The 13049-nt window shown below is 42.0% G+C and overlaps 1 protein-coding gene across 2 annotated transcripts in view; it reads right to left on the bottom strand.

Moving 5' to 3' along the window:
* Positions 1–8040, bottom strand: part of ELMOD1 (ELMO domain containing 1) — a 42842-nt gene extending 34802 nt beyond the window's left edge. For both annotated transcript variants that reach the window (XM_059838652.1, XM_059838653.1), the window contains exon 1: positions 7923–8040. The gene's annotated coding sequence lies outside the window, so the exon portion shown is untranslated. The remainder of the gene's footprint in view (positions 1–7922) is intronic.
* Between the last annotated feature and the right edge of the window lie 5009 nt (positions 8041–13049).

Genomic DNA, 13049 nt, shown 5'->3' with positions numbered 1-13049 from the left:
TTCAAAGGTAAAAAATAGAGCAAGCTCTCCACAACCCAGAATACCACAAACTTCTAGAAATGTAATCTGATGCCTAAATTCAACAGGAATTAAAGTATTGTCTTGTCTTGTCTCTGTCTATAGTGTGTCCATCCTTGACAAGCTCACTTTACATATGGAGGAAAGTGTATTTTATCTAGAAGGGCGCCAGGTAAATGACATATCAGCTAAAAATAGAGTTTTCATGCTTGAAAACAGTCTTCAAAGCATAGCAACTTCCTCCGCCCCCCTCCTTCATACATTATAAAAAGGTATAAATTTTAGTCACTTCTCATGAACTTTCACTTGACCACTAAGGAGTTCACCCAGGAGAACAGCAGCATCATCTGGGTGGCTCACATGTGTCTGCATGGTTTGCAGTGGAATGTTTCTGGCCGACTTGCTCCGTTGCCAGACACGCTGTACAACAGCTTGTATCGCAAGGAAGTGTGTTCTAAATAAAACATCACACTTTGTAGCAAAAATCCTTCAAGTTTAGAATAAATCCTACAAGGCTGGATACATAAAATCCAAAGAGGCTGCCTGGCTACCTCCCAGTCTAATTACTGAAGAAGTTTCAGAAAAAAACCCCAAAATTACTATTTCTAAAAGTGAATGACTCATGTGCTTTTGCTCTCCCTCGCTTCCTGGCTTCCACTCCATTGCCCAGAGATGAGTGGAGGGTACAAGTTAAAATGCAAAGATAAAGTATTCCCTTGCCACCAAAACTGAAGTCTAGATTTGCTTTAGAGCCCCATTAATTCCTAACAAACAGTAGTTTATGGGGAAGAAACATCATCCTATCTACAGGCTACATACAGACCTGCAATGTCAGTAGATTCACACCAGAGATTCTTGTTCTATCCATGCCCCCACCTTTCCAACATCTGTTATATATTCTTGGATCAAGCAGAGTTAACTCAGCCATCAGATTAGTACAACCTCACCTCAAGTATCAGCCTGAAAGCATCTAAAACTAAGGACTGAGATTTAGTTTGTTAACTGACCCTTTCCCCCAAAAAACGTTAAGACCAGGATACCAGAGGTGTCAGGACAAAAGCCAAACTAAGCTTTCGAGCTAGAGGAGCAGAAATCAATTTATTTATCCAGGAATCTGCTGAAGATCAGACACAATTCATACTGATCTAACAGAAAATTTTTCCATGTGGTGCCATTTTCCCATCATTTCACCAGATTACTTTGGCATGGAAGTGGCAACTTTTCCACAGAGCTCTGAGAGACAGACACTCAAGAGTAGAGCAAGTAGGATCCATAAGAGTTTCTGCATTTCCTTCTGCCATTTTACAAGACAGGATTCAAGAATGATGACCTCCCATGCAGTCAGCCAGTTAGATGATGCCATGAAGCACCACACTTGTGAAACCATAACCATCCCATAATAAGTTTTATGCACCAGCTGTTTGCTGCCTGCAGTCCTGCAGCCTGCAGGGGGACCATAATAAAAGAGGAAAAAACTTATTCACCAGAAAGGAGGATCTAAAATCCCACTGCAGTTATTTTGCAAACTTCATGGCCTACAATTTAATCTCCTGTTTGCTGCTCAGTGAGATGTTCTACATCCCAGGAGGTAGGAAATCAGGACAGCTCCAAGTACATGACCTTGTTGGAAGCTCTGATTATGCATTTGCTGCCCAGAAGGACACGTGCAGGGTAGATTGCTCTGGTTTTACCAATGTCTAAAGTGAGGAGAAGTGGAAGAAATCATCTCTTTTATGACAGAAACTAGAAACTTTTCTAAAGTTTCTCTAATATGTATTGCAAACTCCATGCTCTGGTTGAACCAGGTTTAAGCCCTTCTGTAGGTAAAAATTTTGAATGGCAACACAAAAAAAAAAAAATATCTATCCATCTATCTATCTATCTATCTATCTATCTATCTATCTATCTATCTATCTATCTATCCATCTATATCTATATCCATATCTATATCTATATATCTATATATCACTCCAGAGCATCTATCCAGTCTGTTGTGCAGACAGGCCTATGCACCAGCATATCAGCTCAACTCAGAAGAGTCACAAGTATCTTATCAAATTTTTATTTCTATTAACAAGAGCTGTGAACAACTGTAAAAATGACCACACTAAGACTTCCTTCCTTCACCTTTCTGAAGCTTAAGATACCACCAAGTAGCATCAAACTCAAACACTTCTATAAGCAGTGGAAAAAGAAAGCTTCGATGGAGTTTGGAGACAGACACATTCATAAAAATGAGGGATAAATCAACACAAACACCACACTGACATGACAAAGTAACAGGAAAAGGCGATGAAGATCTGCAAAAGGTCAAAATGGAAAGGATGGTTTGAAGGTCAATGAACTTACACCAGCTGCTAAGAAAGATGTATGAAACACAATTTCAAGCATGGCATAGGAACCATTCTTACATGGTAATTGCACAAAATGTATTTTCTCAACCAAGAAGGAAAACAAAGTGCGTGACAAGGGAAGTGCAAGGTGCTGTGGTGCTCTTCTTCTGTCTGCTGCTTCCTGCTTAGTTCAATCAGACCTTTACTTTCTTTGGGGTGCCCACCCCCAGACAGAAAAGGATGCTGGCAAAGATTTGATAGTAAAAAACTGGAAAGAGGGGAGAAGACCACGTAGAGAAGAAAAGAGAAAGAAGAAACATGAAGGTCATTGAAAACTGTGACATTACTGAGGGGGAAGAGGAACAAAGTGGAGCTGGGTGGACTAGGACAGGATGATTGACAGGATTGCCATAAAGCATTAATTCTTAACACACTGAAAATTTAACCTAACACAGAAACACACTTAACACTGAAAATCTTCCTCATTCATGTCTCTTTTTTCTTAGAAAAGTGGGCATACTTTTATTTCTCATAGTCTTACTCTTAACATAGTAAGTGTAAAGTGATAGGAAAACTTCTGAAAAGAAATACATTAAACAAGTTTCCAGAACCCTTGCAGCAGATACACCCATAATAATTCAGTAGCAAGAACTGATCTTATCCTTAAGACAGTAACCTGTACAACATAGCACATGTTGGTCAGGACAAATGAGGTTCAAAGAAGAACATGACTGTCTCAGACCATTGGAGATATTGTTGCAGTCCTACTTGAAAAAGTGGGGAGTAGGTTGTGTGGCCTTTTCCTAACTTGTGCTTATGGTATGTCCTGTTTTCCATGTCATCTTCTGGGAGCACCACCATTTCTTTTCCTTCCTCACTCAGTTGAGCAAGAACTCCTTTTTTCCTTCTTCAACCCATCTGTTCTTCTCAGGCTTCTTTAACACTGACAGCGTGAGGGCCTAGCAAGCCCAAAATTAACAAACCCCACATTGATTTTAGTGTTTCAGAGAAACAACCTGCTTGATGGCACACATCCAAGCCAATGTTGATGTGGATATGGCTTTGTGAGAGCAGAGTGGGAGAAGGAATAAGAGACTTGCTCTTATAACTGCCTATCAGAAGAGGACTGTAGTTTCCATGACCACAGGACAGCTTTGTACTAAGGGGCCCAATTTTTATCACCTACACACCCACATGACTGTGCAAGTATTATCAGTGTAGTAACAAATTCTTGATATGCCATGGACAAGTCTCAACATCTAAGTCATCCTGGAAGATAATGAAAGGTAGAGATTTAATTCTATTTTTCAAATATATGAATAAGTCTACTAAAAAAATAAAGAAGAATTTTGGGATCCTAGGAAACTTACTGATCCACTTTTGGCGGACACAGGCATGGGCACAGGCATACAATAGGGGCCTAAATGGCAGATGGTGTATATATATATATATATATATATATACACATGTTAAGCAATAACTCCTATGTCTGTGAAATTGATAGCCAGCTGTACACAGTCCTAAACAAGCCTTCTTTGCAGAAACTGCTCTTCTTTCTTATGCACCATCAGGAAACAATGGTTAACCATGGCCAAGCTACAAAGATAATACAGAGAGCTGTGGAGACAGGATTTTGTATAACTAATTCTTTTGAGTTTGGTCTTGTCCCTAAATTTACCTGAGTATCCTTCCCTGGAAAAGCAAAATACATAGCTACTACACAAGCTACAGCTACATCAGTGCAGAGCACAGAACAAGAGAAATGCTGCTGCCAAGCACTTGAAATTGGAACTGCACAGGATGGGGGAAGGCAGTTTGTTTTTAAACAAAACACCCTATACGGATGCTGGAGTAGCTCCAACCAGGTCCCTGGGACTGAATATCAGCTTGCAGTTGCTGTGCTCCCAAAACATTTTCACCTATTTATTCTCAGGTGCTCCAACGCTAGTCCACAAAGAAAGGTGAAGAACAAAAGCCAGGAGATTTGCTTGAGAAACAGTGTAGACATCTATATTTAGACTAAAAATGCCTTTGAAGTCATTTCCTACCCGAGAGGGAAGAACTCACAGGCACACATTTTCCTAAACACACAGTCCTGAGGATCACTACTACACCTCCTAACTTTGCTCTTACAAGTTGCAATTTCACCTGCTTTTATTGTCAGTTGTTTTCAATTCCAGTCTTTGTAGCTCCTATATTTCTCCTGTTCCTCAGGCTCCTTTTGACGTCTGTGGCTGTATCTGTCTGAACTAGACTGGAATGCTCAGCCTGCAGACCTGTAGACAGATTAGGATGAGGTAAAAACACTACAGACAGATTATGATGATGTTAAAACACTATGCCAAATTTCTCTCAGGTACTTTACTGGGAGGGCTAGAAACTATTTTCTTGAAGGGCCTCTCAGCTGTAACAAAAAGCTGAGAAGTGTTTGCTCACATTTTGCAGAGGAGCAGGATACTGCACTCCAGAACAAACAACCAGAAACACTTGAAGCTGATGAATGTGGTGTGGGGTCCTTCACTGGTTTTATGCTAAAGTGGATGAGAACTGCTCACTAGACTGCAGCTAGGAGGTACTTTAAAGAAACCAATATCTTTTGTGAAAGGCTCAGTAACTGAATGGGAACACTCTCAAAGGAGAAGTCCTGGTGTAGTTTCAATGGGAGAGTTCAGGTCTCTTGCAGCCAGACTGCTCTGAGACCTGAACCACTGCAAGGCAACCGGAGAAGGTCTTTGGAGGATGTGTCAGACACTTAAGCCAGATGCAAGCCAAATCACTAGTAAACATACTCATAATTTGTCTCAAGGCAAAGTCAGACAGGTCAGTTTGTCACCAAAATGCTTGCTTTGCCTTGAAAAGGAGTGCTCACTCAGTCCCACGTACCACTAAGTAGTGACTCGGGAAGCTGCTCCCACAGCTTCTGCTGTCATACTTCCCTTTCCACTGCCTGGCTGGAACAAGCAAAATTTCCACCTCCAGCTCAGGCTTGGCAAATCCTGTGGTACAGCACAGCTCAGCACTCGAGCTCAGTTAGGTGGCTGAGCCTGTATCATGTTAGATGGATGCTGAGGATGCTAAGCCTGAACCATAGCCACAGTCCTGCACGACAAACATTCTCCACATCTCTTTACATCAGCCTTATCTTTCATTTTACTTTTCCTTACTTTATCTTTCTTGCGTGTTTGGAATCTCACCACCTGCTTTCCTTCTCAGTATTCCAGTAAGCTCTCCTCTAGAGTTTACTTTTCAGTAAACTCCTTCCCAAAGCTTGTATTCAAAGAGTAATATATTTCATGCAGTCCTTTGCCCTGCATTACCAAGCAGAGGATTTAAAAGGAATGTCAAATGAAAGAAGCTTTCCAATCAAGAAAGCTGAGCAGATGTTCATAAAAAAAAATTAAAATGTAGTCTTATGAGCCAGAGAGCATTAAATCCAACAAGATTTGATCTCCAGGCAGGTTCTTCCTGCAATTTTCTGCTAACACTTCAAGTGACCCCTTGGGAGAAATAAAGCTTGCCTGGCTCTGTATAGTTATAATGCCCTGACTGTACAACTGAACATAATTTTTGTTTAAATTGCTTTATAGCTGATCACAGCTTAACTTTAAAATACAAGATTATTTAAATACTAGCAGCAGTTTGGAGCCCTACATACACCAGTATTTGTGCAACAGCATTTTCCCTGCAGCCAGCAGCAAGTCTGTTTGTGCAGGGAAGATGACAGAAAACAAAATAATCACTTAATGCAACATAGCCCAAAAGTTTACCACTTAAGTATAGCTTATCTCAGGGGGCTGTAATTCCCTGTCAGGAGTGACAGGAAGATGTTTGATCACAGGAAATTCTTGGGTTAACACATGTCAGTGAAGCTAATGGGATGCTGTCCCATGGTTAATAAAGTCCTGTCTCAAAACTTGAGCAGGCTGAGGATTCACAGGCACTGTGGTTATGTGCTCAGCCGTAGCAGGTTTTTACACTAGCAGGACATGTTCACTGTGTATCAGTGAGCCAGCAGGAAGGTTAACAAACACGATTTTCCCATTGTTTGCTGCTCTCCTGGAATCATCTTCTGCCCATTTTCTGTTTAGAGTGATACATACAGCATCTGATGCTGTCACATGATTTCACCCTTGAAAATCATAGGCTTCCTGTCTCCAAGCTTCTATTAGCCTTGATGGTAAGTCATTTGCTACAGCAATGTAGTTTTGCATTAGTTTCAGTTGAAATATTGCTTAAAATGATACGCAGATCATGAGAACTGAACAAGTCAAAGGATATTTCTAGATGTAGCTCCACCTGTTCAGTTTGGCAGCACAGTGGCCCACATCTTTAAAGACAGTCAGAGAAAAGCAGGCTCTCCTAAGAATCAATGTCTCATCTGAACCTGCACTTTGCTAAATAGATATAAGTATCACCCACCTAGCAACACCTACCAAATTACCACACATAATGAGGCTTTTGCTGTTCTATTCCTGGGGAGATGTTCTTATCACACTCAACTGATTCAACTATTCATCGATCTATGAGTACAAAATAACATTCTTTAAAAATGTTCAATGAAACGTTTGGAACAGAAGGCAATCAGCAAGCCTATTGAAGAGCACAGGAATGATGCAGGATTTTAAAGATGCTATTTTTTTTCTATTCTATTTCATTTTAGGATAAATTAGAATAACAGGGAGATGAGGAGGGGGACAGGGGGAACAGAAGAGAAAAGAATGAAAACCTGGATTGACTAAAGCATGCAAGCCACAAAATAAATTTCTTTCAGTTTCTAAAATGGCTTCTTTGTTTCAAATGCCTTTGTCACAAAAAAAACCAGCTTGTTGTGATCTGACTGTCGAATTGACTGAATTGGGACAAAGGTGTTGTTCTTCCCTCTCTCCCACCGCCCCCATTCTGACATACACTTTCGCTATCCTCTTTTAGCCATTTTAAAGGAAATTATAAGAAAAGCAGAAACGCTGAGGACAAAGGGAAACATCAAAGACATCAATCCTGGAATAAACTCGGAGCAAGTGTAACTTCAATACACAGTGACCATGTGGGGGGATGAAGGGGAGCCGGGGAAGAAGAGAGTGCCATGGAAAAAGAAGTCATCATTATCATGTGCGCACGTTGGTGTACCTGAGGTGCACAGAGCCCAGGGCAGGTGCCCTGGAGGGGTAAGCCAGGGCAGCGGCCCCGTGCAGGGCGGGCTGCGGGGCAGGGCAGGGCGCGCAGCCCACTGCGGAGCCGCAGAGCCGTGCGCCTGGCGGCCGCCCAGTGCCGGCCTCCTCCCGTCCAGTTATAAAGGATGGGAGCGTTGGAAAAAAGAAAAATTAAATCTTAAAAATCAACTACAAATACCCCAAATGCGCAAACCACTCAGCGCCTCCAAATTTCCTTACGCCGCAAGGTCTTTCCATAAAGCGTCCCGCATTCAGAGGGGCAAAACTTCTCTCCCACCGCCGGGCGGTGAACGGGGGAGGGAAGCGGTGCAGGGAGCTGCGATGCGATGCCCGGAGCCGCCTCCCGTCGCTAAGCGACCCGCGGGGCCGCCGCCGGGGCCCGCCGCCGCCGCGCACTCACCGCTCCGCGCCGCTCCATCCCCGCGGCGCAGCGCAGCCGCCGTCCCGAGCCGTCCTTCCGAGCCGGGAGGGACACGGAGCTGCCGCCGCCGCCGCCGCGATCTGGGTCACCCGGCGCGGCGCCCGCGAAGGTGAGGAGGACGAGGAGGCGGAGGAAGGCGGGCGGCGGTGCCGCCTACCGGCGAGCGCGGGGGGAGGCTGCGGCGGGGCCCGAGCCCGCCCCGCAGGGAGGGGAAGGGGCCGGGGAGCGACCGGAGCTAAGGCGCGCCTGGGCGCTCCCTGCGCGCCGCCCGCCGTCGGTCCCCGGCCCCCAGTGCAGAGCGCACCTCTTATCCCTGGACTTCGAGACCTTCCCCCCATCTCGTCCTCCCCGCGCTAGCCAAGGAAAGGCGATACCTGTCTGCGCTCAGAGGAGTCCGGCCACAGTGGTACGGTTAAGGTGCTACGGCAAAGCGGGGAACATCTCCCCAGTGTTAAGATCCCGGCTTGCTGGATTAGTACTCAGCGAGCCAGTATCCTTCTTCCATATCCCATCTCACCGACTTGTCAAGCAGTGTCCTTTCTCCCCCAGCAGTATATCCTGAAGGCTTTTGATCTTCAAACTTTCAAGTCAGCTAATTGGGATCATACGCATGTCATCCTATTTTTATAGCTCTCCCCTCTAGGAGAATAACAACTGTTGTCTGCAGCATCCACAGAATCATTTAAAGTTGCCCAGTGCAGTATCTACTGCCAGTAGGCAACTACTCTATGTTTCATTCATCCTTACTGCTGTGTGCATCTGTCCAGATGTTTCTTTGAAGCTGTAAGCAGCCTGTCAGGCCACATTGGCATCCCAACATTAGCCAACAGTCTCATGTTTCAGAAGTCCTTTGAAAATGCTAATTAACCTATTTTTCTGTGTTCTCTATGCCTAATTTGAAAATAGCTTTCAGCATGCCTGTTTCAGAGACATGGCTTAATTTCTTCTGAATCTCCCTTTTCAGTTATTTTGATCCCATAATCAACTGTCACATTCAAGAAGTATGGTGAAAACACTTGGGCTGTTGTGTCAAACATTTAATGACTAGGAAACACTGTTCATGTCTTAAGGCAAAGCAGACTGGTATTTAATTCTCCTCCTGGCTAGAGATATGTAGTCTGTCTTCCATCTGCCATCAGCATGCCTGGTGCACCTGGCTGGCAGGTGCTGTGTCCTGCAGGGCTGATCGAGTGGCAGGGAGGGAGGAGGTCCCAGCAGCCTCCACCTCAGTGGTGTGGTCCATCAGCAAATGAGGTCCAACACTCAAGGGAACAACTCAATGGTAGGTATCAGACTACAGCTTTACCACCTCATCTCTTGCTTGCATCATGCTTTGCACATTGAAGTAATCTTTCAAGCTTAATTCCATGCATCAATGCAACTAGAAAAGTAGCTATTTTCTCCTGTCTCCTGCATTAGGGCAGTGTTTCTAGTTACTGTATCACAACAATGTCCACCCCCAACACATCAGATCATTGCTCTTAGATCCTGTGCCTGTCAGAAACTTCTCTTGCACTAGGCCAGCGGATCCACTGCAGGTCTGTAGATGTCTGAACAGAATAAACTCTAAATTGGGGGACCTTTCAGAGGCTTCAGGAGCAGAGTTTGGTTATGCTTCCCAAAATAAATCTAGAGAGAGATTTTAAGACAATTCATTCATATTATGCAAGATGAATCATGAACATAAAAAGCCAGATCCTTGCTACAGAAGAGGCCTTACTTTTCTAGATGACATGCTATTGTTCACAAATATCAAGGAATTCAAAATGTGAGATAGAAAGCCTTATTGACTTGTTCCCTTACTGTTGTGGCAAATTTAGGAGATCAGATCAACATGTTTGGAGTTTCCAGACAGCCTCCTGCCCATTCTCTGGAATCACATAGTGGTACATGGCTGTACTGTAGTGATGCAGTGCCATTTCAGACTTGCCTGGATTTTTTTTGAGACCCTTGTTGTCAAATTTCAGTTTGAAGTACCCATTAACTCAAAATGTTGGTATGGCAGCTACTCAGGTTACTATGACTCCTGTGTTCAGCATCGTTGTTTAATGGAAAGTTGAGGCAAACCAGCATATTATAAAAAGTTCTTCTGTTCATAAGCAGTTATGCTGTATTTTCCTTTATAATTATTTTACTGATGGCAAATGAAAGAAACTGTGAATGACAGCAGAGATATAGCCTGCACTTCGAAGTGGCAGTGAAACCATACTAAAAAAAAATAGATGTAGGACCCCACTAGTTGAGCAATGTCACGCTTTTCCAGCAATAGCTCATACAGCCTGCTGTGCTTAATAAAACCAGCAAGGTCACCTGCATGATTAATTTAGCATTGTAAAGAAGGTGACAGAAGCAGCAGCAAAACCAGATAGCAACATACCTCACTCAGATATTGGTGAAAAATCAAAAGCTCAAGTCCCTTATTATTTTGGATGGACACTCTTGCTGTTACAGAAATTACTGATAAAGACAAAATTGATAACAAGGACATGTGCTGTGTCCCTGTGAAGAGCCTAACTAACACCACCCAGCACTTTTCTCAGACAATATGCCACCCAAGCATTATTAACTGCACCCTAAGAAGTTATATTTTAGTTAATGGCTATATAGTATTATTTTGTTTCCTTTTTAACAAGTAGCATTTTTCATTTTGTGACAATATAGAGGTGGCAGAAATACTTTAGCAACACTAGTATTCTTTGACTTAAAATCAACAAGAGAAAGAAGGTATTTTACCTAACAATCATAGTACTGCTGCAATAATCTTAAAAGTTGTAGGAAGAAAGGACAAGGAAGGAATAGGAAAACCCTCTCTATTTACATAAGGAAATTTCTTACCTCAATTCCAAAATCTGCAGTTCAGAGTATCAATCCCTCTAGTTTTCACTCAGCATGAGATAGGCCACTCTCCATAAATGACAAGGCTGTTCTCAAATTTCCTCACTTGCCCCTTTGGAAGGGATTCTTATCAGCTGGTAATTCTTTGTGCCTGGTTTAGGACAAGCATCAAACACAGTCTGTCCTGTGATGGTGAATTATATGGCTCTCACGCACTGATATTTTAGCAACTAGGGCTGTGTGCACACAAGCTTCAGGATAATTTTTTAAACCAGTCTTCTAGATCTTTTATTCATTTCCAGTCCCACACTTTGCCTCACTTGTATTTCTTTGACTGAAGATGCCATAAAGTTTAACATGGGAGACACTAACAGAAGCCTGTAGATGATGGTAACATGAGAGATGAAGTGTGTCAGGCTTACTCATAGAGCCTTTAGAGAGATGACAGCTAAGTGAAGCAGCCAGTATGCTCATTTAGTTTACCCATTTCTTGAAGCAAAGAATTTTGCCAGGAAAGACTTTGTCTACATATAAATTAAGAGCATTTAATGTTATAATATTTTAATTTAAATAATTCTGGTGGATATTTCTACATAGAAAGAATAAAATAAAATTATGTAGACATGAGTTTCAAATACTATAGACCAGCAATACTTGCTTTTTTCTCTCAATAAAATTGAACAAACTTGAATATGCTGAAACTGTGTCCTAATCATCACCAAGATGTGTACCAACCATATTACATCTGTGTGAAAAAGAAAGATTTGCATTTATAAGAGAAAAATTTTCAATTTCTAACAAGGAAAAAAAAGGTGATGTGGTTTTCTTTCCCTATCTATTCTTTTCATTCATCTTCTGCCATTAATGAAATCCATATTCTGAATGCATGTGCTACACTTCATGCAAAGATTATGAAGTGTTTCACCAACAATGATTCATGAGGATTCACAACCCCTGGTGATTTGGGTAAATATTTATGTAAATGTCATACAGATCAGCAAACTGACTCACAGACAAGTGGTGTTTGTAAAAAAAAAATCACAAAGTTTGGATCCATCTTTTTTTTTATTTTTCTTTTGCCTATTCAGCTTGAAAGCTTACAATCCTGTTTTCCAGATATGTCAAGTGTACACACAGATCCAGAGAAGTAATGAAAACTAGATTACAAGAGCAGCAAATGGGGCGACTCAAGCACCTGACCATGTTTTTGTTTAGAAAATTTTAACTTGTGGCTGAACACCTATTCTTCTTATAAAGAAAGTAAATGTGTTGCATGAGCAACAGCTAATGAGTTCTCCTGACATGATGCCTGAAAGGAGATGAAAGAATGGAGTCCCAGTCCAAGGAACACATTGCAATATTCTCTCCAGTCAGTGGGGGCACCAAGGATCTCACTTACGATGGAAATGTAACATTTAGTTCTCTTATGTAAACAGTCCTGTGTCTTTAAAAATTTACTTCATAGATTGTGTCCAAACTAAAAGCACTGCATCCTTAAAATGTATTGAGTGCTCAAGTAGACAGAATCAGAGCCTGATACCCCATGATTGTCCTTATGATACATTTATGCCCTGAAGTTATAACTGTGAGAAACTATGTTTTCCAAGGATATGCAGGAGAGCAGAGTGCCTGCCTAGTGTAGATATCAGGGAGGATCCCTGCGCAAGGTCGCATTGTTTCCTGAATGCCTACCAAATCCTAATTGTTTGTGACAGAACTGAGTTTTCCCAGGTTACTGTAAGATTTTGACTGTATGGCCAGAAGAGTATAATATAGTTCAAGCAGCATTCAAAAAAAATTATATTTCCTATTTGTTTAATGTAAAATAGGCATAAAGAACTGGAAGAGAATGTAAAGTACATGCAGACTTTGAAGGGATGACAATTTTCAGTATCCATGTCAGACAAAACAAATCTTTTATGAGACAACATAAAAGATGTTGTCTCATAAAAGATTTTCTAACAACATTGCCTTCAAAGCTAAACTACACCATGTGTTGATGGGTTTAATGATTTAGAGGGAAATCAATATTTTGTATGGTTCTTTCAGTACTCCATATTACTTTTCTGACACCCCAGAAAGTGTACTAGACTGGCAAATGATCTCACCTAAACTTTGCCTGAACTGCAGAGAAAGACTCACACAGCAGCAGTGAAAGCAACAATTCCTGTTCAGCAGAATTATCATCTTTTCTTTAAAGCTTGCATGGCATTGGAAAGATTTAAAGCCCTAAGTCACCAAGATTGTTTATGCCAAGAGGAAGTTAAAACT

Source organism: Haemorhous mexicanus, chromosome 2 (genome assembly GCF_027477595.1).
Source record: "Haemorhous mexicanus isolate bHaeMex1 chromosome 2, bHaeMex1.pri, whole genome shotgun sequence".
Classification (NCBI taxonomy): domain Eukaryota; kingdom Metazoa; phylum Chordata; class Aves; order Passeriformes; family Fringillidae; genus Haemorhous; species Haemorhous mexicanus.
The sequence above is the reverse complement of the archived record's forward strand: the minus strand, read 5'-3'. Positions and strand labels throughout refer to the sequence as shown.